Source organism: Trichosurus vulpecula, chromosome 8 (assembly GCF_011100635.1).
Source record: "Trichosurus vulpecula isolate mTriVul1 chromosome 8, mTriVul1.pri, whole genome shotgun sequence".
Lineage (NCBI taxonomy): Eukaryota > Metazoa > Chordata > Mammalia > Diprotodontia > Phalangeridae > Trichosurus > Trichosurus vulpecula.
The window spans coordinates 79,931,374-79,955,405 of NC_050580.1; the positions used below are offsets into that span (position 1 = coordinate 79,931,374).

The following is a 24,032-nucleotide window of genomic DNA, read 5'->3' on the forward strand; positions in this document are numbered from 1 at the left end:
ATAAGCTTCAGCAGCAGCGGCACCAGCAACCGCCCTCGAGGAGTCTGACAATGAGCCGCGGAGGCTGGGCAGGCTCGGCGGCTTCCTCGATTCCCATTGGCATCCACGCCCCTTCCTGTCACTGCCACGAGCGGAGGAAAGGACCGACTCCTCCCGCCGGCCAGGCTCGGCCCGAGTGGAGGATTCCAGATGCATGTTAATGAGGGGGAGGCCGCAGCCGCCCATTGGCCCGCGGCTCATGTGTCGGTGAAGTCAGTCCTGTGTCACAGAAAAACAGAGCAGGGCGAGCTGCAGCATGGAGTGCTAGGGGAGCAAGGGCACGGGCTTGCATCACCAAGGTAAATCCTCCTCCTCCTGCTCCTGCTCCCGCCCCGGGCTTCTGCTTGGGCTCTGCGCGCGCGCGCGCGCAACTTTCCCCCCATTACAGCGGAGGGTCCTGGAGCCCCTGGGCGCGGCACCCCCCCCCCCCCAGCTAGGAATCCCTTTGTCTGGAGCGCCCGGAGGAGGTGCTTTCGAAAGGCCATCTGGTGGAGGGGACTCCAGGTCCCCTTTCCCGGGGCCACAGCAGCACGTAGTATGTGGAAAGGTAAAATGATAGTCCCAGACCGGGCTCTTCTCGGTCTGCTCCCAGGGACTCCTGCGAAGACCCCGGCCGCTTGGAGAGGGAGGGGGTGTCAGTGCTCGGGGAGGGGAGGGGGCGGTGGAGGGAAATGTTCATTCTGCAAAATAGATGGGGGGGGGAGCCCCGGATCTCCGGAGGGGTGGGTTTGCATTGTGAAGTAAAGCTGTAGGTAAAGAATTCCACGCCAGCTGCAACAGAGACCGAGAGAGGAGGAATGGTTTGGGTGGGTGGGTGGGAGATTCTGGTGCTAGCATCCCAGGTGTTCATTCATCGGCGGTTCCATTGATGACACGATTGTCAGAGTCGCCTGCCCGCCCTGGGCGCTGTAAACCAAGCATGCATCCCTGGGTTAGATGTTCCTTGGATACTTTGGTGGAGCAGCGAGACAGACCGACAACTGACTGGACATCAGTCCCATAGCTAGCATAAAGAGCTTAGTTGCACCCCGCCTCCCACCCAGTCACTCTTCCCACTAGTCGGGAGGAAAGTCCTTTTTAAAAGAGTTCAGGGAGGGGAAGAAAATAATACAACTGTTTGGATTGACAGAGCAGCTTTCAGTACAGTATTGCAGTTTTCTGATGTGGCCTCCCTGGTTAAATGATAGCTCCATCCCAGATATCCATCAAAGGTTGCATCTGACTGTGCCGGTCTCCCCACTGACATGAGCTACAGAATTCTGCAGCCCTGATGCGGCCGTTGTCATCAGATGTCTTTGAAATCCACCAGTGCATGCTTTCTTTAAGGAGGGAGAGAAATTTATTGCACTATTAAATTGCCACATAAAAGCCAAACGGGACCCTACTGTGCCTGGCTTGTTTCGTCAAAAGCCAGGGTTTTCTCAGCGTGTTTGGGCAGAGCCTTTGAATTTCTTGAAACAGTGAGTTCTCTATGCTCTTTTTGGTCACAAGGCCTGCTTGCCTGAATTGATTTCTGCATCAGTAGGGAAGGGATGTATTTGGAGAGCACTGTGGAACCTGGCTGGTATTAAAGGGGCCCCTGACCCTTCCCTCCCTCCCCTGGAAAATCAGTGAAGACAAGCCTAGCACTTATTGGGAACAGTTTTTATTTTAAGCTGCCTCTTTTAGGCTTGATCTTCTCATGTTACGAGAGTACCATTTTAACTGGGGTGGTCCTTGCTTGGTGGTGGTAGCAGTGGGGAAGATGATTTGGTGGGAAAGAATGGGATGAATGGTTTGAGTGGAATTTCTTCTTTTGGGGAGAGGATGGGAAATGAAGACACAAAGGGACAGTTACCCCAATTGTAGAAGAGGATGTGCTAAATCTTCACATCCTTCTGACCCAGATTTCATATTACCTCTCCAGGCCTCAGTTTCCTCATTTGTAAAATGAGTGGTATTGAACTAAGATGACCTTTAAAATACTTCTGTGATTTTATGATTTTTCAGGCTTCTTTGGGTTCTGTCATTCTATGACTCTGTCTACAGAGCTGTGTGTGTGTGTGTGTGTGTGTGTGTGAGAGAGAGAGAGAGAGAGAGAGAGAGAGAGAGAGAGAGAGAGGCAGAGGTGGAGAGAAAGGTCTGGTTGAGAGGGCAGATCCAGTGCCTTCTCTTCTCTGTGCACCTGGGGTAGCAGGGAGGCATCTGCTTGGGAGTCAGGGTTAGGAGAAGGCAGAAATCCTGGAGATAACAGGAAACCCAAGCAGTTTCCCCTTGGTAAATTAGCAAATGAAAAACTCTTTGAGCCTTCCCTCACTGGAACCTTTCTCTTCCCAAAGCCAGAGTAACATAGATTTTTGAGCTGGAAGGGATCTTAGAGGTCACATAGTTTAACTAAGGTTTTTGGAAGGGTGGTGACTGGGATGTTTGATTGGGGTGTGAGGAAAGAAAGCATTTTGGGAGTGGAGCAGCTGGAAAGAGTGTTGGTCTTACAATCCAGAGACCCAGATTCAGGTCTTTACTCTGACATTTACTAGCTAACCCGGTGACCCTGGGAAAATCACTTAACTTTTTCAGTACAGATTCTTCAGCTGTAAAATGGGGATCATAATATTGATTAACAGGTTTATTGAAGAGACATACTACAGAAATGTGAGCTGTTATTATTATTTTAAGGGTCAGAACGAAACAAAACTTTTCAGCGTTTCTTCTCTCCTTGCCCTGTCTTCCAACTACAATACAATACTGTACAGACCAGGCATGGTTAATCCTATGGAGTGTTTACAGTTTGCAAGCAGGAATCAGAAAAAAATAGATATTTGTTGTGCAGAATGGGCTATCATCTGATTGACTGTTGCATGGAAGTGGCTTTCATATACAGAGCTCTTGTTAGCCAGGATTTTATTTGTTTAGAGACTTAGACGGGCGTAAGCAGCTAACACCCCAGGTGACAAGAGCTCTCTCTGCAACAGTACCCTTCTTTAGGGTATTCATCTGTTCAGCCGAGCCTTTTGTCATCCTTCCTCTGCCAGCAAAAAAATGCAGGTTGGCTCAGTGATTGAAGAGTCCCAATAAAGGAAATGTTAACCCAATGAAGCCTTTGAGCAGTAGGAGCTTATTAACATCAGGTAAAAGGATTCTCTGAATACATAGGCTTCATCTCCCATTCCCAGTCTGGTCATCAGGGTGACTTTATGTCCTCAAAACTAATATAACAGTTCACAATCCTATGGCACGTTTACTGTTACAAAGCACTTTACATATGTTATTTTATCCTCACAGCAGTTCTGTGACATAGGTGGTACAAACATTATATCTACCTGCCCCTCCCATGTTATAAATTCCATAACTGGAGCCTAAGGAGGTTAAATGATTTGCCCAAAGGTCACAGCCAAGGACAGTGAAGTTGGAATCAGAAGACCTGAGTTTCAATCCTGTCTCTCTCTTATTAGCTGTGTACTTTGGGGTGAGTCCTTTCCCTTCTCTGGACCTAAGTTTCCTCATATATAAAATGAAGGCTTTGGACAAGATGATCTCTGAGATCCCTTTGGCTGGAGTCCTCCATGACTAGACCAGTGCTTCCTTCTTTTGCATCTAGGGTTCTTTACTTTACAGACCCCATAATGGCCTGTTGGCATCTGACCTTTCCCCTGATTAGGGTGAATGAGTTAAGTCTGATCGTATGGACTCCTCGTAACCAGCAAAGGAGAGTCAATAACTGGATCCAAGAGACTAAGGAAAGAGAGTTTTGAGGAAAGGGGCATGGACCTCCATAGTATGCGTCTATTAGATGTCAAAAATAAGAATATTAAAATAAGTCTTTCCTATATGATATTTTCCTCATGATAAGGTTGGAGAGTTTGGGCTAGGATGGGGAGGGAAGAAAGAGAGGGGAAGGAGAGATTAAGGACAAACTGAAGCATAGATCTACTTGGACTTGGATTCACAGAAAGTCTGAGTGAGTTTGGAGTCACCTTTGACTTATCTCAAATCAGCCCTAGGCTAGCATGAGAAGGTAAGATGGTGCCAGTGCCAGCTCAAGAATTTGACTCAGTAATCATCCCTTGGTCCAGCAGTAACATGAGGGGGGTGGTGGGTGGTGAGCAGCTGAGGAGTGGAATAGGGGTGCTGTGATTTGATAAAACAGCTCTATGTAGTTTCAAATCGAGTCACATTTTCCTCCTTCTGTGCCTTCTAAGCTGTCTTTTTCTTTGTTGTACTCAATTTCTTAATAGAAAGCTTTCAGCCATTGTTGGTAGGGGAGAGCTTTTTCCCCAAAGCTGTAGTCTCAGAGATGATGGTGTTTAGTAGTAGGAGCCGTGGACTTGGGGTCAGAAGACCCAGGGGTTCAAATCCTAGTTCTCCCATTTATGAGCTAGATTGCCTTTGCCTCTTTGCAGCTCAAATTCCTTCAATGTAAAATTAAGGGTTTAGATGATCTGTACGATTGCTATTGTTCGTCCTTCATTCTCTAAGAGGACCAATGATATCAGGAGGGTGATGTCTTGACTTGAAGTGAATTGGATTTAAGTGAGGCAGAGTTGTGCAAAGTCAACAGCCTTTCTCCTCCAGGGTCATTGGAGTCCAGTGGCAAGACACAGGTCAATATGACTGGCAATTTTACAGATTAGGAAACCAAGTCTTGGAGAGGTCATGTGGGTACTCGGTAGATACAAACCCAGGTCTTTGGACTCTGTATTTGCCACTCTGCTATATCATGCTGTCTTCCTTATGAGTCTGGTCCTAGTACTAAAAAGTCCACTAACCTATGGCTTAAACCAACTTGATTCCATCAATTTTTCCTCTGGTGATTGCTTCAGGTAGCCCACAGAATAATTTCTTCCCATGGATTCTGGGAGGCTTAATGATAATAAAGGATAATTGAAGAGCTGTGACCCATACTTAATCACCTACTTATCTTTTAAAAATTTAATGTTTTACTGAAATCCTCATGGAGCATCAAAACAACCTACTGGCTTTGTTTAGTATCTATTTGCATTTAAATAAATGAATCTCAAATAAGAAATGGCCTAACAGTCCTTCCATGACTTCCTCCAAGTGCCCATCAGGAATCTTTCTTTGTCCATTTATCTGCCTTCCTGTTTCCTCTTCCATGGTTAGATTTAGTGTGTACTGGATTCTCCTCCTGCTTTGGCCTTTTTCTGCCTTTTATGATTTTACAGATTTTTCCAGATCCCCTAATTACCCTTCCAATGCTAGAGATAACCTTCTGAAGCCTGCGTGAGCCTGGTGAACCTGCAGGAACTCCCTGCCACCTGCTAAGCCTGGCTCCCTCTTTCTGAGTCTGTGTCTTTGCTCAGCTTCTTTCCCTCTTTCTCTTATGAACACGAGTAATAATAGCAACTCTTGTTGCATGTGAATATCACACTTGTCACACATGTTGATATCACACACAGTGTGAGGGAGGTGGTGTGTCTATGTCTATCATCATCCTTCTTTTATAGCCCAGGAAACTGAGGATCAGAAAGATGAATCAACTTGGCCAAGGTCCCACATTTGGGATGTGGAAGAGCCAGGATTTAACCCCAGACCTCTTGACTCCAGCCTTCTTTTCATTGCAATCTACTAGCCTGTCAATCTCTTTTCTTCCCTCTGTGGGTTTCCTTTTTCCTTTCCACCACTCCCCCACTTTCCTCCTCTTAACTAGCCATCATATAAAATTAAAGTATATTTTGAAGCATTTGTCATATTTATTGAATGATGCTCTAAGTTTCCTGTTCTAAATTGACCAAGCCAAATAACATCAATTTATTTTTATTTTTTTTTTGCTTTGTAACATTTCCTTTCTGCCTCTCTTTCCCTGTGGGTACTCGAGCCTCCCTAGAAAAACAGCTTCCCATTCTGGTTATGGTTCAAAAGGGATGTCCTCCTCTAGGAGAAGTGCTTTTTTAAAAAAATGACTTCCTCCCAGTACAACATCACTCACGCAGGTCCAGAGAACTGAAGCTGTGGGATGGGGGAAGGGCTGAGAGGAGACAGGGGGAGGGGAGAGGTGGTGGGTTCTCCGGTCTAAGGAGGGCCCATGAAGGCAGATTTTTGTTTTGTTTTGTTTTGTTTTCTCCCTTGGCCTGAATTGGCCTCTCCAGGGATAATAACTAATCATTCCTTTTATGAAAGGAACTAGAAGCTTGGGTTGCCAGCTTCACCTAGCCTAAGATGGAAGCTGGGCATGAGTTAGTGTGAGGGTTTTGATGTGGGATTACCGTGAGAAACTATGTCATCCAGGGCATTCTGACGGGGGCAGAATATTGCTAACAAGAAACAGTTAGTCCCATGGAGTGTTACAGCTTGCAAGCAGGACTCAGAAAAGATAGATATTTGTTCTGTAGAATGGACTGTCATCTGATTGTTGCATGGAGATGGCTTTCTGATACAGTCATTGTTAGTGAGAACTTTATTTGTTTAGAGACATTGATGGGCCAAAGCGGAGTACACCCTGGGTGACAGTTTTCCCAAAATGAGAAACCGAAGGATGAATCTCCTCAGTTGCTGTGGCTAGAAGTGGTCTTTGTCGCCTCATCTGTATTCTCCTTGCTCTTTGCTCATGAATTCTCTTTTATACTTACCACACTCTACTTTGTACACTTCCTAATACCCCATGCCCCACTAGACTGTAAACTTCTTGTGGGCAGGAACCATCCAGTACTTATCCACCTTTTGACCTCCCCACCACATTTCTCGCTACAGTCTTGGAAGACACTGAATAAAAGTGCATTGAATGATAAATGTTAAGGTCCATGGTCAGCACTCAGATGTGATTTGATAAATCTATTTATGGAATCCTAGAAATTTGAATCTACGACTATTTTAGAAAAAAAAGATCACAAGTTCTACCAGGACAGAATCACTGTAAAACAATTCAATTCCAATTGAAAAAAAAACAACTTGTCAAGTGCCTATTATAGGCAGCCACTGGGCAATAGTTGTCAGGGGTGCAAAAAGAAACTGTTCCTGGCTTCGAGGAACTTATATTCTTCTGGTGAGGGGATAAATATAACATGTACACAGATTTAAAAAATACAAAGAATATAATAATTATGATGATGCAGTGGGATATAGTGCTGGATCTGGAGTCAAGAAAACCTGAGTTCATCTGGTCTCAGACATTTCCTAGCTGTGTGATCCTGGGCAAGTCACTTAACTTGTGTTTGCCTTAGTTTCTGCATCTGTAAAATGGGGATTACAAAAGCACCTAAAGTTGTTGTGAGGATCAAATCAGATAATATTTGTAAAGTGCTTTGTAAACCATGAAGTGCTAGTAAAGTTGTTGTTGTTAGCGTGACCTTAATGTTTCCAAAGTGATGATAATATCCTCACAAACCTGACCAATCCGGTTGATGGTGTGCTGATGAAATCCTGACCAACAGACAGCTGATAGTTTAATAAAGAGAGGCAGTGTAGAGTAACGGGGAGCGTGGGAATGGTAAGTCAGCAGGGACCTGGGTTCTTGTCAAGTCAACAAGTGTTTATTAATTGTCTACTAAGGGATGCAGGCTTTGCTAAGCACTGTGCTGGGTGTGCAACCAACTGGTTGAGCTGCTTTGAGAACATCATTTACATCTCTGAGAGCTTCTGGCTGTTAAAACAAGGGGATTGGACTAAACTGTCTCTCAGGTTCTTTCTAGGTATTCTATTCTATTTTTTCATTGATGTAGCTGTGCTTAGTAAAAAAAAAAAAAAGGGAGAGAAAATAAAAAAAAGTTTGTGGTTCTGGCAGAAGAACCAAAGCAGATGTGGAAATTGAGGAGCATCAAAGCAAAAGCCTTTACTGGTGGTTAGGGTGAGCTGATGTATATTACATGGTTGTCTTATGGGACTGGGAATCTTTTATGCTTTGGCATCAATTCAGAAAATACTTCTAGACACTAAGGAGATTGCCATCCCCAGATAGTATATGATGTCCTTGATTTAGGGGGCCTCTGTTGTTGTGGGTTCAGATCTGATTCCTTTGAGTTAGAAATAAATGAATAATACCATTTTGTACTTGTGTAGGACTTTTTACAGTTTGAAAGGGTGTCTGTGCCTTTTACTTTGCTTCATCCTAACAGTCTGTTGTGTTACAATGCAATAATAAGCAAGAACCAATGGGTACGAGTTATAGAGAGTCTGATTCCTGCCCTTCTCTATATAAGGAAGAATTTTTAACTGCTAGAATTCACAGAATCCCAGACCACACTGGAGTTGGAGGGGACTTTAGAAGTCATCCAGTCCAATCCAGGAATGTTATAGTTGAGAAAATCAAGACCTAGGGAAAAGTGATTGGTGCAAGGTCATACCACTGGGAAGTTATGGAGCTGGGACTCAGATACCGTCTCTTCCATCCAAGTCTGGCTCTCTTCCACCATGTAACATTCACCATCCTCTGTCTAGATGTAAAACAAGTTATCTCATGAAGTAATGAGCACTCTGAGCGTGGAAATGTTCAGCCACGGGCAGGGGGGGCATCTGTCATGGATGCCGGAGAGAAAAAGGATTCTTGCCTTGGTTGAGTAGCTGACAACATCTAAGGTCCCTTCCAATTTCAAGAGCATTTGATTCAAAGAAGGATAAGTATTCATCTCGTTTTGCAGATGAGGAAACTGAGGTACACATTATATAACTCTACTAGATAGATAATTTGAATCTCGACTAAATTTGAAATCTGACTTCCAGGTCAGAATCCTCCTCTCCTGGAGCTTTGCTGGTTAAAGGGTAGATTTACTTCTGGCTCCTTGGAGTTGTTGTTGTTGGTTTTTTTTAATAAGCGACTTCAGAGTGGAAAAAAAATGTTGGCAAGTCAAACAGTGTTTATAGAACTGACCACCTACAGAGGGGATAGTAACAAAGTGTTCCAGAGCCAGGGGTTACTTCTACCATACTTGCTCATTTAAAAATGTCTCGGCACTAAGCCCTCGTGACTCTATTCCTGTGGTTACTTGTACCCGGTGGCCCAGGGATCATTCTCTGGAGCAGATGGGCTTTGCCACCAGAACCTTTACCCCTTCTCAGTCTTGTCCCACAGTCACCCTTTTCTTATACGGTCTCTTTCCTGGGTATCTTTCTGGGATTCAGAGCTTCCAGTGGTGCCCTGGTTGAGGGTAGAGAGAGGAAGAGGCTCTCTTTCCTATACTTCGCACTTAGGCTAGTTTGAGGTGTGGGGAGAGACCCAGAGGAGCTGCAATGTGGACAGCCCATCACTATTGCCCTCCTTCACAGGGAGGAAGAGAGGTGGTGATGAGAAGGGGACAGTGGCCAGGCAGGGACAAGCTATAGAAACTCGGAAAATTGAGCACCTGAAAACTCTTCTAGGTTCTCTCTAGGAATCTTGTAGGTCCCCACAGTCTGGTGATTTCTTCTAGCAGAATAGAATCATTTCTTGTAGAAGAATAAATCTTTCATTTGCTATAGACCTGTGTACTTGTTGATGGTTGTCCCCTGGAGGGGAGGAGGGCAGTGTTATAGAAATATCTAGATGACTTACTTACTTACATTGGTAGAGGGAGTTTCCTCACTAAGTTCCCTATATCAGTGAAATCACAGATCCAGCCTCTATCCCTAGCCCTATGATTCCCTGGGACAGCACAGGAGTACTGTCAGCTAGTCAGTCAATACACATTTAGTAAGTGCCTACTGTATACCAAGCATTGTGCTAAGTACTGGAGATATAAAAGCAAAAGACAGTCCCTGCTCTCATGGAGCTCACAGTTTAATGGGGGAAGATAGCAAGCAAACAAATATATACAGACAAGCCATGTACTGGACAAATAAATAATTAAAAGAGGGAAGGCACTTTGTGAATTCTTGCTGATTTTTTTCCAGCAGGGTAGAAGAGTGAACATATTCAAGAACTATCCTTCCCTTTAGATTTCAGGATGAAAAACTGATGATTAATTTAATCATTTAATCAATTTAACCAAAGCCTTATGCTTTGATTTTAGACATATAATGTTGGCTTGGGCTTGGCTTCCTCACGAGGAACTTCACTGCAAAAGTCACAGGTGAAATCCTAGTACAGTAGTTTTATTTGGTAATAGCTTGTTATCAAGCAGGACCTGTTGGCGTTACAAGTCAACAATTACCTTGTTTGTAGTACAAACAGAAGGTTGGTTGATTTGCTAATTATCTTTCCTGGTTAGATTCGATTTTGGCTGGGACATACATATTATTACATGCCTGTTCCCTGTGTCTAGAATTTGTTGGGTAAGGAGGGCCTAGTGATGATTTACAAGCCTATAATCTTAGTGAACTCTTCTCCCTTGTCCCACCTCTGGGTGGGCCAGGGTTGGGACATCACGCTTTCTGAACACAAGCCATGGTGCTGATTCAACCCTGCCTGGCTTGAGTTTGGGTTTGTTGGTGGGGGTGGGGAGAGGTTCTTGCATAGGTTAAGAGACTGGATTGTAGTATAAGACAAATCAAGAGAGGCAGCACGGAATGGTGGATAGGGTACTGAACTTGGATTCAGAAGACCTGAGTTCAAATCCAGCCTCAGAAACATACTAGCTGTGTGACCATGGGCAAGTCACATAACCCTGGAAGCCTCAAAAGAAAAAAAAAAGAGACAAACCAAAAATAGAACTTAAGGATGTACAAAGAACAAGGTGTTCCCCCTCCTGCATACAGATAATAGGGTCCCTGAAAGAAAGAAAGCCAGGGCTTGGCAAAAAGAGGTGGAAAACTTCTGAAGTAATGGTATAAAAAAATCATAACTTGAATTTGAAAAATCCTCAGAGTTTGCGCGAGGCCATTTTAGACTTGTGGATGATTTTATGCTTTTTTTTCTCCGATATTCTTGGAGCTTGGATGGTAATCTACTGGGTAAATTAATGAGCTAAAATTGGCAGGTGTGAGGGGGTGAGGCTCCTCAGGAACTTGGAAATACTAGTCATGCCTGAGCATTGATAGAAGATACTGCTTGCCTCTAAGACAGCTGTCCTTGGGAGCAGTGGGGGTGGGGCAGGGTGTGGTGGAGGGAAGAGGCTTTGGGACCAGCATGTTTTTCATTTTCAGCTCTTTGGTTTTGTCTTTCATCCTTAGATTCATGGGCTATTTAAACACCTATATTGAAAGGACAGTTTGGGATAAATTCTCAAGCTGTAGAAGAGAGGTGTTTTGGTTCTGATATTTTTATCCCCATCACCTAGCACAGTGCCTCGTAGAAGGCTTAGGGTAACTAGGTGGTGCAGTGGCTAGAGCACGGGCTCTGGAGTCAGGAGGACCTGAGTTCAAATATAGCCTTGGACATTAGCTGTGTGAACCTGGGCAAGTCACTTAACCCTGATTGCTGAAAGAAAGAAGGAAGGAAAAGACAAGGCTTAACACAACTGAATTGAAGGATTGCAGCTTGTTTCCTTGGAAAATAAACTAGGAGGCCGGAGGTCTGCCTTCTAGACTCAGCTCTGCCACTAATCTAGCTGGATGATCAGGTCCCTTCCTCATCTGTAGAAGGAGGGGACGGAACTGGATGACATCTAAAATGCCCTTCCAGCTATAAGATTCTCTGATTGTGTAATGGGTGTCTTAGGAGTCCCAGATTTCCTCCCCAACTGGAGATGAGTGTCTATTGATGAGTGTGTATTGACTCTAATGGGTGCTGCTAGTGGTAGGCTTGGGGGTATGTGTGTGTTTTTAAACCAGTTCTTTGCTTATTTCCCTTGTTACAATATTTGTGGTAAAAGTAAATGAAAAAAGACTTCAATTAACTAATTTCGGTGTTATTATTATTGGGGGTATTATTATTATTATTATTATTAATGGGGGTAAGCATTGTAACCTATGAAAATTTCCTTCTAGCTCTTAAGTCTAGGAGCCTAGAGTGGGATAAACCCATTAAAGCCAGTTCCATTCTTTTCTTCCCTATCCAACTCCTCTGTCAACAGAGATGATTGACAATGACAGGTCTCTGTCCCCTCTTCTTCCCTCAGAAAATCTCAATCATAGTCAGCTAAGGGCTTAAAAAAGAGTCATCTATGGCCTTTGATCTCTGAAGATCATGGAATCTTATAAAGAAAAGGTACCTTAGCGGCCATCTGGACCAGCTTCTTTGCTTTATGTAGGTGAAGAAATTGAGCAACCAGGCTCACTGACTTGCCCAAAATAGCAAGTAGAGGACTCTAGATTTGAGCCCAGGCCCTTGCACTTCCTTGGAGACCCATTCTCAGAATCCCTGTCTTCTTTCTAGGCTTAGCTCAGGTGCTGCCACCCTTTTGAGACCTTTCTTGATTCCCACAGTTGTCAAATGTTCTTTTCTCCTCAAATTACCTGGTATTTATGGTACTTCTAAAAAACTACATCGTGTGGTGTCTTGGGTTCAGCCCATTGATTTCAGTCCAGACCTAGTTGAAACAGGCTCGCCCTACCTTCTTAATACTAGTACTACCCTTGGTGTTATTTTTAAGACTCACATGTTACCATGAACACAGACCAAGAGCTCTTGGGTGGTTTAATTTTTAAAACAGCTTGTTAAATATTTTACATCTTCTAACAGCAGTGTTTCTAGAGGTGATTAATCCTTCACGCCTTGAATTAAGAACTCAAGCAAAACAATGAGGATTTTAATCAGCACATGTTGCCACTCTAGTTGTCAGTTTGGTTTTTTTTTTTGTTTGTTTCTTGTGGTTTCCCGCCCCCCCCCCCCCCATCTTTGTTATTTATGGTGGAAGGGGTTGGGAAGAACACTTTGGATGATTAGTTTGAAGTATCCACGTTATTAAAGGCCATTTGGGCATCCAATTAGTGATAGAAGTTGTAGCTATTTACAAGTTTTTTTTTACCTTGGGCTATTGATGTTTCCTCTTCTGATGTCAAGTTTCTAGATCTGTAAAGAAGGGAAGGGGGTTCATCTTCGAAGGTTCTTTCCATTTCAGAAAATTCTGTGATTCTTTCAGTGACTGTAGATGAACTCTAAAGTCTTCAGATAAAATTCTCTGATTCTCCTTTAAAAGGACAGAGGAAATTATGTGGGTTCTCACCCACTATTACCCTTGGCTCAAAGTATTGGTGCAATAACAAAATAGGCTGTGTCAGCATGCCAAGCCATTTGTGAAAGGAAGTCCAGGAAGAACGGAATACAAAGTAATTTGCAAGCAACTGAAGATGGTATTTACATTTAGGGTTTGTTTTCATTTCTAGTTCTTGGATTTAGGGGTTAAGAATATTTGGTTCAGGGAAGAAAACCAGGCTGCCGCTGCAAGTTAGTCCATTGACAGAGCCGGTTTGGGAACAGTTACTAAGTCCGCTGTGTTTGACAGCAGCCAACCTTGGTGTAGTCAAGGGGAGGGCAAAGAAAAAGCACGAAGTGGGGGAAGGAGGTAGGTGGCTTGTCAGACTGGTAGGTACAAGAATGACTCTTTGATTGCTCTCCTCCCTTGATTCCTATGGCACTGGACTCTTTTCCCCCTCTTCAAATCTCTCTCTCTCTCTCTCTTTCTCATTTCCTCCCCTCCCCTCCCCTCCTCTCCTGTCTCTCCCTCCCTTCCTCTCCCCTTTACAGCCAGTTATGGGTGTCTCCAAAGCATAGCCTGTTCTTCTGTATTTACTGTTTTAGTTTTCATAAGTTTTTTTTTTCATTTTCATAGTTTCACCTGTCAGCTGCTGATGACTTCCAAGTCCTCTCACATACACCCTGCAGAGCATTACCACTTGTTCACCCCACTCTCACCTTAAACTCAACATGTTAAAAACTGAATTTTATCATTTTAGCCTCCAAGTTAATATCCTTTTCCACCTTCACTGTTACTGGGAATAGCATCACTATTCTTTTTATCCCTCAAGGTAATCGCCTTGGATCAGAAGTCTACGATTTATTCAGCCAGTAATGGGGAGCCACTAAAGATGATTTTGAGTAGGAGAGGGACATATGACTGGTACATTAGGAAGATTAGATGCTGTTGTATTGTAGAAGAGATAGAGTAGAGGCAGGAAGACCAATTAAAAGGCTGTTATAGTAGTCTGAGGGAGAAGAGAGCAGGGTCTGACCTAGAATGGTTGCAGTGGAAATTGAAAGGAGAGGATTCAAGAGATAGTGTGTGCAGGGCATAGCACTTGTATAGGGGAATAGTCAAAGGTGGCCGGGAGAGTAGTGGTACCATCAACATAATAGAAAAGTTAGAGAGAAGAAAAGGTTTTGGGGGGAAGATGAGTTCTCGTGGACATGACTTATAACTTGCTTGATATTAATAATCATAGCATTGTTGAAGGAAGTTATCTTTGCTACCTTTTTCAAGTAATTTTGTATGATTTTGACATATGGGAAATGCCTTGTTGGAGGAGAGCATTTAAGGTAGTGCTTTGCTTTACTGAAGCAAATGCTTTTTTTATAGTTAAAAAACCAGTAAGCATGGCAGGATTTTATGTTCTCTGTATACTTTTGAGTCAATATATAACCGTAAAGATGCGCTCCACTCACCGTTCGTGAAAGTGTACCTGATTCCTTCTTATAGCTTCATCAAAGATCCTTTGATGTATATGTAGTTATTATCATCAAATCTTCATAGAGGTTTAAAAAAATCTCTATAATTCAACAGTTTTAAAATATTTTCTGGGTTAATTATTTTGGTAGTAATAATGAGGTCTGTGATTTTTTTTTCCCTAAGCAATTGGCATCCTCCTTTTGAGATATTTTAATAATTGATTTCTCAGTGTCTTCAATTGTGTTGCTTCCAGCCGTACAAAGTCTCTTTGTAAAGTCCAACTACTTTCCCATCTTTGTTTTCCTTAGTACCGTTGCTGCTTCCTCAGGTAGCATGTTGAGGTCTGTGATGTCAGAGTCTGAGTATCATTGATGAATAGAAGAGTTTGTTTGACAGATTTTTTTTTCAAATTTTTCCATGTTTTTTGTCCTTCTAGTTTCATCTTTTACTATTCTGGGATGATCTTGATAATTAGATCTCTTCCCAAGATTTCTGCAAATTTATTCTGCTTCTCACTATTTTATGAAGCAGTATAGCTCATAATCGCCTATCATTCTCTTCCATAAGATTTACAAATGAGTTTTTAAATTGGTGTTGACCTTGGCTGCCATGTCTTTCCATTTAGCAAGCAGATCAAATGTTTCCTGTTTGAGGGAGTTTCTAGCTAGGCCCTTTTGGTCTCATTATTGTGTTTTACTTACATTGGTTTAACTTTCTTAGAAAATGGTAGCAGTCTGTGAGAATGTCTGTTCTTTTATTGAGTTCTCATTTTCTATTTATTTTAAAAGGTTAGGCTGAAGTTGTCCCAATTGCCCAGTTTTTCTCATTATTGTTCCTTCCTCTGATCTAGGCATTGATTTTGACCTTTATACTAACAAGTCCATGGTCTTGCTGTAGACAGACAGCAGATTTAGTAATAAAATTCAGATTGGTGATCAGTTGTTTCCTATTTTTTAGAACATAATTGATTTAAAATATTATGATGTTTTAGGAGTTTGATATGTCCAATGTCTTATTTCTGAAGAAAGTATGATATATAGGCATAAGACTGCCTGATAGGCTACAGGCCTTTGGCCTCTCTGGTTTCTTTTCTTTTTTTTTTTAATAAATTTATTTTTTATTTTTAATTTACAACACTAAGTTCCACAAGTTTTTGGGTTCCAAATTTTCTCTCCCTCCCTTTCCTTCCTTCCCACCCCAAGAGGCATGTAATCCAATGTAAGTTCTACATATACCTTCACATTGAACTTATTTACATAATAGTCCAGTTGTAAAGAAGAATTATAACCAATGGAATGAATCATGAGAAAGAAGAAATGAAACCAAAAAAGGAGGGAAAAAAAAAGAGAGCAAATAGTTTGCCTCCATCTGCATTCAGACTCTATAATTCTTTCTCTGGATGTGCATAACTTTTTCCATCATGAGTCTTTTGGAGCTGTCTTTGAACCTTGCACTGATGAAAAGGGCTAAGTCTATCAAAGTTAGTCCTTACAGATACTGTATGTCTGTATAATGATCTCCTAGTTTTGTTCTCCTCACTCAGCATCACTTCATATAAGTCTTTCCAGATTGTAATGAAGTCTGTCTGCTCCTCATTTCTTATAGCACAATAGTATTCCATTACATTCATATGCCACAGTTTGTTTAACCATTCCCCAATTGTTGGGCATCCCCTTGATTTCCACAAAAAGAGCTGTTACAAATATTTTTGTACACACTGGTCCATTTGCCACTTGTGGGATCTCTTTGGGATACAACCCTAGAAGTGGTATTGCTGGGTAAAAGAGTACGCACATTTTTATAGCCCTTTGGGCATGGTTCCAAATTGCTCTGTAGAATGGCTGGATCAGTTCACAACTCTACCAACAATGTAACAATATTCCAATTTTCCCACATCCTCTCCAGCATTTATCATTTTGTTGTTTTGTCATGTTAGCCAATCTGACAGGAGAGATGTGGTACCTAAGAATTGTTTTGATTTGCATTTCTCTAATCAATAGTGATTTAGAGCATTTTTTCATATGATTATAGATATCTTTAATTTCTTCCTCTGAAAACTGCCTATTCATATCCTTTGACCATTTATCAATTCAGGAATGAATGACTTGTATTCCTATAAATTCGACTCAGTTCCCTGTATATTTTAGATATGGGCCTCTCTGGTTTGTTACTACTAACCTATGTTTTTCAACATACTTTGTACTTTACTTCCTTATGGTCACTTTTGCCATGAAGGCACTCAAAGAATATATTGACTTAATTTGGAGAGTCTTACTGAGTTTTTTCTATAATTTTTCTAACTCTTCATCCTTTGAGATAGATGTTGGTACTTAAGTACAGCTCCTTCATGATGATCTTTTTGAAAATATGTAAATACTATACCATAAGATGGCTGAGTGCCCCATGAAATTGTATGCCTCGTTGCCTTTGGATGCATGATAAAATTGGCTTGGCCGATTCCTTGATTTGTTTCTCTAAGGAGAACCGATGACCTAGCTTTCCATTTCATTTGCTTTTGTCTTTTGGTTACATTTGTAGTGAGAATGGATATACTACTAGAAGAACTTAATCATGCCAAACTTGAGATTGGAAATATGATCACTCATTGGTCACTGGACAAGGATCTCACATTTAGAGTACTCTCAGTTAAGTTACTGTTTATAGTTGTTTGAAAGATGGGTGATTCTTGAACCCCTTTTCTTCTACCTTCTAACCATTACTGCAGAAGCAGAAGGGCCATTTTTCTTTGTGTCATGTGTTATTGTGGCCAAAGAATGCATCACCAAGAATCTAACCTACTAGGACTGAGATCTTCCACTTACCCAGACTGATCCTTGGAATGTAGACATGGTCTGTTGAAGGAACTATACTCAATACCAAGGTTTGAGTTCTACTGTTATAGACTTGGAGAACCCAAGGGCAGTTCTGTGCCATTATGAGGTAACAGAGTAGGTCATTTTTTCACCCTTCATATAACAGGTAAGGAAAATGAGACATGGAGAGGTTCCGATTTGCCTAAAGTTTCATAATGATTTTGTAGCAGAGTTATGGTTAAAATGCCTTTGTGAGCAGGTTGAATCTCTTTGGTAGTCTGTTGAAGCCTATGGATCTTCTCACAATAATGCTTTTAAATGGACAAAACGACATAGAATTACAAAGGAAACCTATTATATCGAAATATAGTTGTCAGAATTTTTTTAAAAAAAGCTTGTGAGCCTCAGGTTAAGACCCTCTGGCCGAAGGTCTTTGGGCACCAAAGATGGTAAGGGAAGGGGTTCCACTGAGGCAGGGAAAGTAAGAAGGGTTAAGAACATTCCTTTTCCCTTTCCCCCCAGTCCATGATACTGTGAGCTCCTTGAGGGCAGGGACTGGGTTGTTGTTGGGTTAGGTTGCTTTTTTGTTTGTTTTTTGACTTTCTTTGTATCCTTAGCACAGTGCTTGGCACATAGCTGGTGTTTAATAAATAGTTGTTAAATGACTTAATATGAGACAAACTTGCCTCCCTTAACTGTTTGCCTACAACTGGTCTTGACACAAGAACTTAACAAATGCTTGTATAATAATTGTTATATACATGAGCACACACTGATCAAATAGTCTGTGCAAGAAGAATAATTTGAATCAGTGGCAGAAACACTCTGAGTTGGAGTTTAAGATATTTCCTTTGAATCTAGGCAGCAGCTCCCCAAATCAGGATCCAGATGAGCTTATTGAATAAGGCTCATGAAAAGGTGCCTTCTGACGGTCAGATGTGTTTGGTGCCTCCATGCTTACAGCCCAGGGTCTGGGAGGAGGAAAGCCTGAGGCTTTCCCTACAGTACAGAAGAAATCTTCCCTTCTGAAATATTTCCAAACAAGATGAGGGCCATAAGGCAAGTAACCCACCTACTTACAGAGCAAGTCAGTGGGCTTGGTGTTAGAAAGAAGACTAGGAACTAATAGCAAAAATGGTGTTGACAGTTCTGGGAACCTTGGGGTTTAGAAGGTGGGAAAGCAGGTGGACTTTGTAATGGACCCTGTTGGGGCTGTGACCCAATGGAGAAGCCAGCCAGCTGGGTGGGGCAGAGGCTTAGTGTCCCTGGCTCCCATATCTCCTATCAGTTGGTGGCAGAAGAGTGAGAAATGTGAGCCGCCCCACCCAAGGCCTCTGAGAGCCAAAGCCCTCCCTGCGGTGCTTTGGATGCCCAACAAGAATCCTGAGACCTGTGTGTGGCAAGCGTTTTTCCCTCCGTGTTCTTCCTTATCTATCTATGCTGCACACATTTGTGTTCTCAAATAAACCTAGCACATGAGGATTCTTGTTGGGCATGAAACAACTTCCATTTGAATAGCTAGGGGAAACAAGGGTGCCTCAAGGTTTACAGAGTGATGGGTGGGGTTGGTAACTGGGAGAGATCGGAGAGGAGAGAGCAAGAAAAGCATCTAGTTAGCAAGGCCTAGTGGGAGAAAGAGAAAGAGGACTCCTAACATCATTTGAGAAGAGGATGTGAATACGCGAATGACTCATATATGACAATCTCATGACCCAGTGGGCCCAAAGCTCTATATTTTCTGTTGCTTTCTAGTATAATAACTAATAGACTTGTAAAATTTTAAAGATGGGGGAACTTTTCACTGGAAGATCTTCTGAGAATAGAGAACATCAAGACCAGCCCTCTCATTTTATAGATGATAAAACAGGCCTAGAGAGGGGTCAGTGACTTGCCCAAGGTCACACAGCTAGTGAGTGTCAGAGTCAGGACTGACACCTGGGACTCCTTCCTGATTTCCTGCCTGGTATGTTTTCCACTAGGCTGGGCTGACTCCAGTTGCATAGTTTTGTTTTAAGGTAACAATGGAAACCTTTGTCGGGAAACAGTCTGGGCATGATTAATTCTGAAAAGGGTTTGCTTTTTTTGTGTGGCATGTACTCCCCTCCCCCTTCATTTAACCTTTTGAAATGCCTTTGAACCAGGAGGAAAGATTCCTTAAGACCAAAGGTTAAGACCAAAGGCATGTAACAGGGTGGAAAGGAAATGGGGAGGGGGGAAGAATAACAAAAAACGGCAGAACGAATCTTAAACTCCTGGACATTGCACAGAAGGTTTTGCATTTTATTGGGATGGGGAGTTCTCACTCAAAAATACTGATCGACTTCTCAAATGTATCTTAGCCCCGCTGGGAAATGGCATATGATGGAATTCTTCTTCAGGTGCTCGTGGGGAATTTTTATTTACCCCCTAAAGTTAGGCTGAGCAGTAGACTATGTTCTAGTCAGTCATTCTGTAACTGCATAATAGGATTTGCCAAATGCCTTGTTGACGAGGAACTTTTTTTTTCTTATAACCATATTTGCCATTTTGTGGGATAGGTTTTCAAGAGTAGCCCTGTGAAGGCTGTTTCTCCCAACCCCCAAGTCACACAGTACATGCTATTTGGGTAGCTGCTACTACATAAATAGTGTGTCTCGGCGTGACTGGATAGACCAAATGATTCTGCTTTCCCAAAGAGAACCAAAAGAAAATAGAAATATAATCCAGATCCAACTGATAATGCTTTTTCTATAAAATGATAACTATTTAAAAATAACAATGTAAATATTTGTGTGCTTACACAAGAAATGTTTGAGATAGTGATAAAACAAGGTAAAGTTTAAAGAAATACAAGCATCTAGGGACAAGTTGAACGTCTATGGTGTGTTGGAAAGATCATTTGACCTGGAATTGAGAGACCTGGGTTCTGGCCCTGACCCTGCCAGCTGTGTGATGCTGGCCATTTTGTCACTTCTCTGGGTCTTTGTAAAAAGCAGAGTTTGGACTGTATTTTCCTTAAAAATCCTTTCTGGCTCAAACATTCTGTGATTGCTATGATCACTTGACTTTAACTGTTATTATCACTGCTTAATCTAACCTTAGTCCTTCTCACTCTTTTTCAGAGTTGGTATAAAACTCCATTCAGGCCAAGTAAGTAAGCATCCCTAAAATACAGCCAAAAATCCTTCTGTCTGTTTAATAATATGTCTCTGAAATGGATTTTTAAAAGGTTGGCTTGGATCAGAATTCAGCCCTCACAAACAGGCATTTCTCTAACTTGAAGTTAAGACTGGTAGGATAATCAACCTTGTCTATGTTTTATGAGCATCAAAAATGGCGCTGCTTCTCCTTACTTTCCAAATGTTCTGATGAAACATTCTGGTATTCACTTCCCTGAGACCAACATTGTTCCCTGGAATTTAAAATAGGCTATGAATGTGCTTGATGTCAGGAAAGATAAATCTGTAAGAAGAACTGTAGTCAATACATTTCCTTTTTAAGTAGAAACAATATAAAGAGCTTAATTCAGCACTGAATAAATCTCACTTTTGTTGCCATGATTGTGTAAAACCTGAACTGCCTTATGTTTGCCCCTAACTGTTTATATTCCCCAAATGTGATTCCAGAACTCTCCCTGGCTGAGTGCTGAAAGGAAGGCCATTTTATTCCATGTATGGCTCTATTCTCCCAGAGCTAGAAAGTTTTTCATTGTGAGCAGCGATTTCATTTTTAGATCTAGGAACGTTCTCTACTGTTATAGGGAAAATGGCTCACTCATTATTACCCTGATCAGAATCACAGAGTGTTAGCTTTGGAAGGATCCTTTTATGGACCATGTGGTCTAACTACTTCTATTTTGTAAATGGGGAACCTGAGGCTGGGAAAGGTGAAGTGATTTGTCCCAGATCATGTACTAAGTTACTTTTTGATCCTTAGTGGGATCCAGCTATCTTGACTCCCAGGGCAGTGTACTTGCTTTGTGACCTTGGGCAAGTCACAGAATCATGAATTTTCTGAATTGCATCTATTCCAACACATATCCAAGAAAGAATCCCCACTTCATTACATCTGACAGGTGGCCGGTCATTAAATCTTTGCTTGAAGACCTCCAATGCAAAAGAATGAACTCAATGCTGCCCATGCCACTTTGGGGTAGCTCTGATTGTTGGGACATGTTCCCTGACATCAAGCCTAAATCTGTCTCTTTGCAATGTCTACCAATTGCTCCTAGTTTGATCCTCTGGGACTAAGACAGGACAATTCTAATCACTCTTCTCCATGAGAGCCTTTCTGATGTTTGAAGTCAATTATCATGTTTCCCAGAGTTTTCTAGCCATCCCTCAGTGCCTTGAAGTGATTCTCCCATCCACTGTTCTGGTTGCCCTTCTCTGGGTGTCCTCTAGCTTAGCAATATTCTTTCTAAAATGTGGTTTCCTGAACTGAACACAGTACTCGACATATGATCTGACCAGGGCAGATTGCAGTGGTACTATTATTTTCTTATTTCTGGAACGTACATCTCTCTCACTGCTGCCCAAGATTGAATTAGCTTGTTTTTTTAAATCTTTCATGTCACACCATTTACTCATATTGAGTGAGTCCACTAAAACCCCTAGATCTTCAGATAAACCATGCCTCCCCCATCTTGAACTTTTGAAGGTCGTTTGCTTGAGCCCAAGACTTTACATTTATTTTTTTTTAATTTTCTCTTATTTGATTCAACTTTTTTTGCATGAAGTAATAACAATAACTGACAGTTATATATTTCTCTAAAGGGTGAGAATACATTGTTGCATTTGATCCCCACAATGACTTTGTTAAATAGGTTTTGTGGGCATTACTACCCCTACCTTACAGGTAAGGAAACTGTTTACCCTAATTTTCCAGTCTTTCAAGATCTTTTTGGACCTTGATGCTACTACCATCCAGTGTGTTAGCTATACTTCCTAACTGTGTCTTTTGCAAATTTGAAAGTATTAATTCTTTTGAGCCCTAGTCTCCCCAGCTGTAGAAGGGGGATCATACTATGCTACCTGCCTGACAGTATTGTTGGGAAGATGACATGTGAGAGAATGTCTGTGAAGTACTTCATAATTGTAAAGTGCTACGGAATTTTTATTTATTCTATTTTACTTCTTGTGATAAAATGAACATGTTATGTTTCTTGAGTTTGAGAGACTAAATTTTCTTTAAAGGGAGTTGTTTGTAGAGAACTTCCAGTACCAGTTTGCTTCCTTCTTTTATTTCTCCACGTGATCATTTTAAGTGGCTCTATGTGTTTGCATAGGAATTTGGGGGTGGGAAAGGGTCTTGGTAAAAATATGGGAAAGCATGTGCACACTGCCACTCTTAAATAGTAAACTCACCCAGGAAGCATTTTCGTCATGAGAAGATTAAGTACCTCAGATGATGGGCATGATTGGAGTGAGAATTTGTTGATCCCTCTTGGCTGCATTATACTTTCTTCTTCCTTTATTTTTTTAAACTTTTAAAATAAAGTTTTGATTAATGATTTAAAAAAGTTATTGATACCACTTTCTAATACCTCTCTCCTTCCCTGTAGGCTCCTCCAGTATAATAAAGAACTATAGTTAAATTAAACAAAACATTTACTGTATCTGTCAACATATGCCTTATTCAATAGCTATAGTTTATCATCTCTTCATTTAGAGGAGAGAGATGCAATTCACCAAGTCTCCTGAAGCTTGCTCATTACGTTTATCAGAGTTCTGATGTCTTTCATTGTTGCTTTATATGACATTATTGGGCAAATTGTTCTCTTGGTTCTTCTTGTTTCACTATGTATTGCTTTATATGTCTTCCCAAATTTCTCTGAAGTCTTCATTATTTCCTACAGCCTAATAATATTCTATTACATTCGTATTTCACAATTTGTTTAGTCATGCCCCAATTAATGGACATCTTATGTTTCTGCTATATGCTCAGCACAGGACTAGGAAAGCACTTTGGGTGGTGGGATATTCTTATGGAAATTGGGGAGAATACAAAAAAAGACACAAATTTTGCCCTCCAAGGAGGGCAGGACTAGGAATCAAAATATTGGAATTTAGTTATTGTATTTGTCATCAACTAGTTGTCAACCCTTGGACAATTGACTTAACTTTTCTGCTCTTCAATGAGGGGGTTGAACTAGGTCATAGAGATCAGCTCTAAAATACTATGCTACAGTAAAATAAAAGAGATCTCTTCTAGCAGCAATAAGGTAGATGATTGGCTTCTTCTACTATCCTTTTGAGGCTCATTCAAGCAGCCAGTACTTATGATATAACCCTAAAGAATGCCTTATCTCTAGTTCTTCCTTCCTGCCACCAGAGTGCAGAGGGAGTTTGTTGATGGAGGCAGTGAGCCTCCCATTCAATGACCCTTCCCATTCAATATCTCTTCTCTTTTCCTTATAAGAGCCATAGCTATGATCTGGTGTATAAATTTATCTCAACTCTGTTCAGTATTGAGGTGAAAGCCATTTATTTCCTTTTAAAAAAATCTTATTCTTATTGACATCTTGTTTTTATATAACATTCTTTTCTGAACTTGTCTTTCCATTGTTCTTACCTAGAAAGTGTTTCCTTGTAACAAAAATTTTAAAAGAAAGGGGAAAAAAGCATTTTAGTAGTGTAATTTTTTTTGGTTCTGCTTACTTTACTTTGCATCAGATCATGTATCTTCCCATGATTCTCTGAAATCTTCATATTCATCATTTCTTATGACTCAATAAAAACTCTTTAAAGTCATGTACCATATTTTGTTTAGCTGATCAAGGTATCTTCTTGGTGTTTAGTTCTCTGTCATA

General features: G+C 41.4%; 1 protein-coding gene across 50 annotated transcripts in view; it reads left to right on the forward strand.

The window, feature by feature from the left end:
* Positions 1–265: 265 nt before the first annotated feature.
* SORBS1 (sorbin and SH3 domain containing 1) overlaps positions 266–24,032 on the forward strand; it is a 304,222-nt gene continuing 280,455 nt past the window's right edge. For 49 of the 50 annotated variants that reach the window (XM_036735337.1, XM_036735348.1, XM_036735343.1 and 46 more), the window contains exon 1: positions 266–338. The gene's annotated coding sequence lies outside the window, so the exon portion shown is untranslated. Of the gene's footprint in view, positions 339–20,354; positions 20,372–24,032 lie in introns of those variants that run through there. The other variant, XM_036735338.1, reaches the window with a different exon arrangement.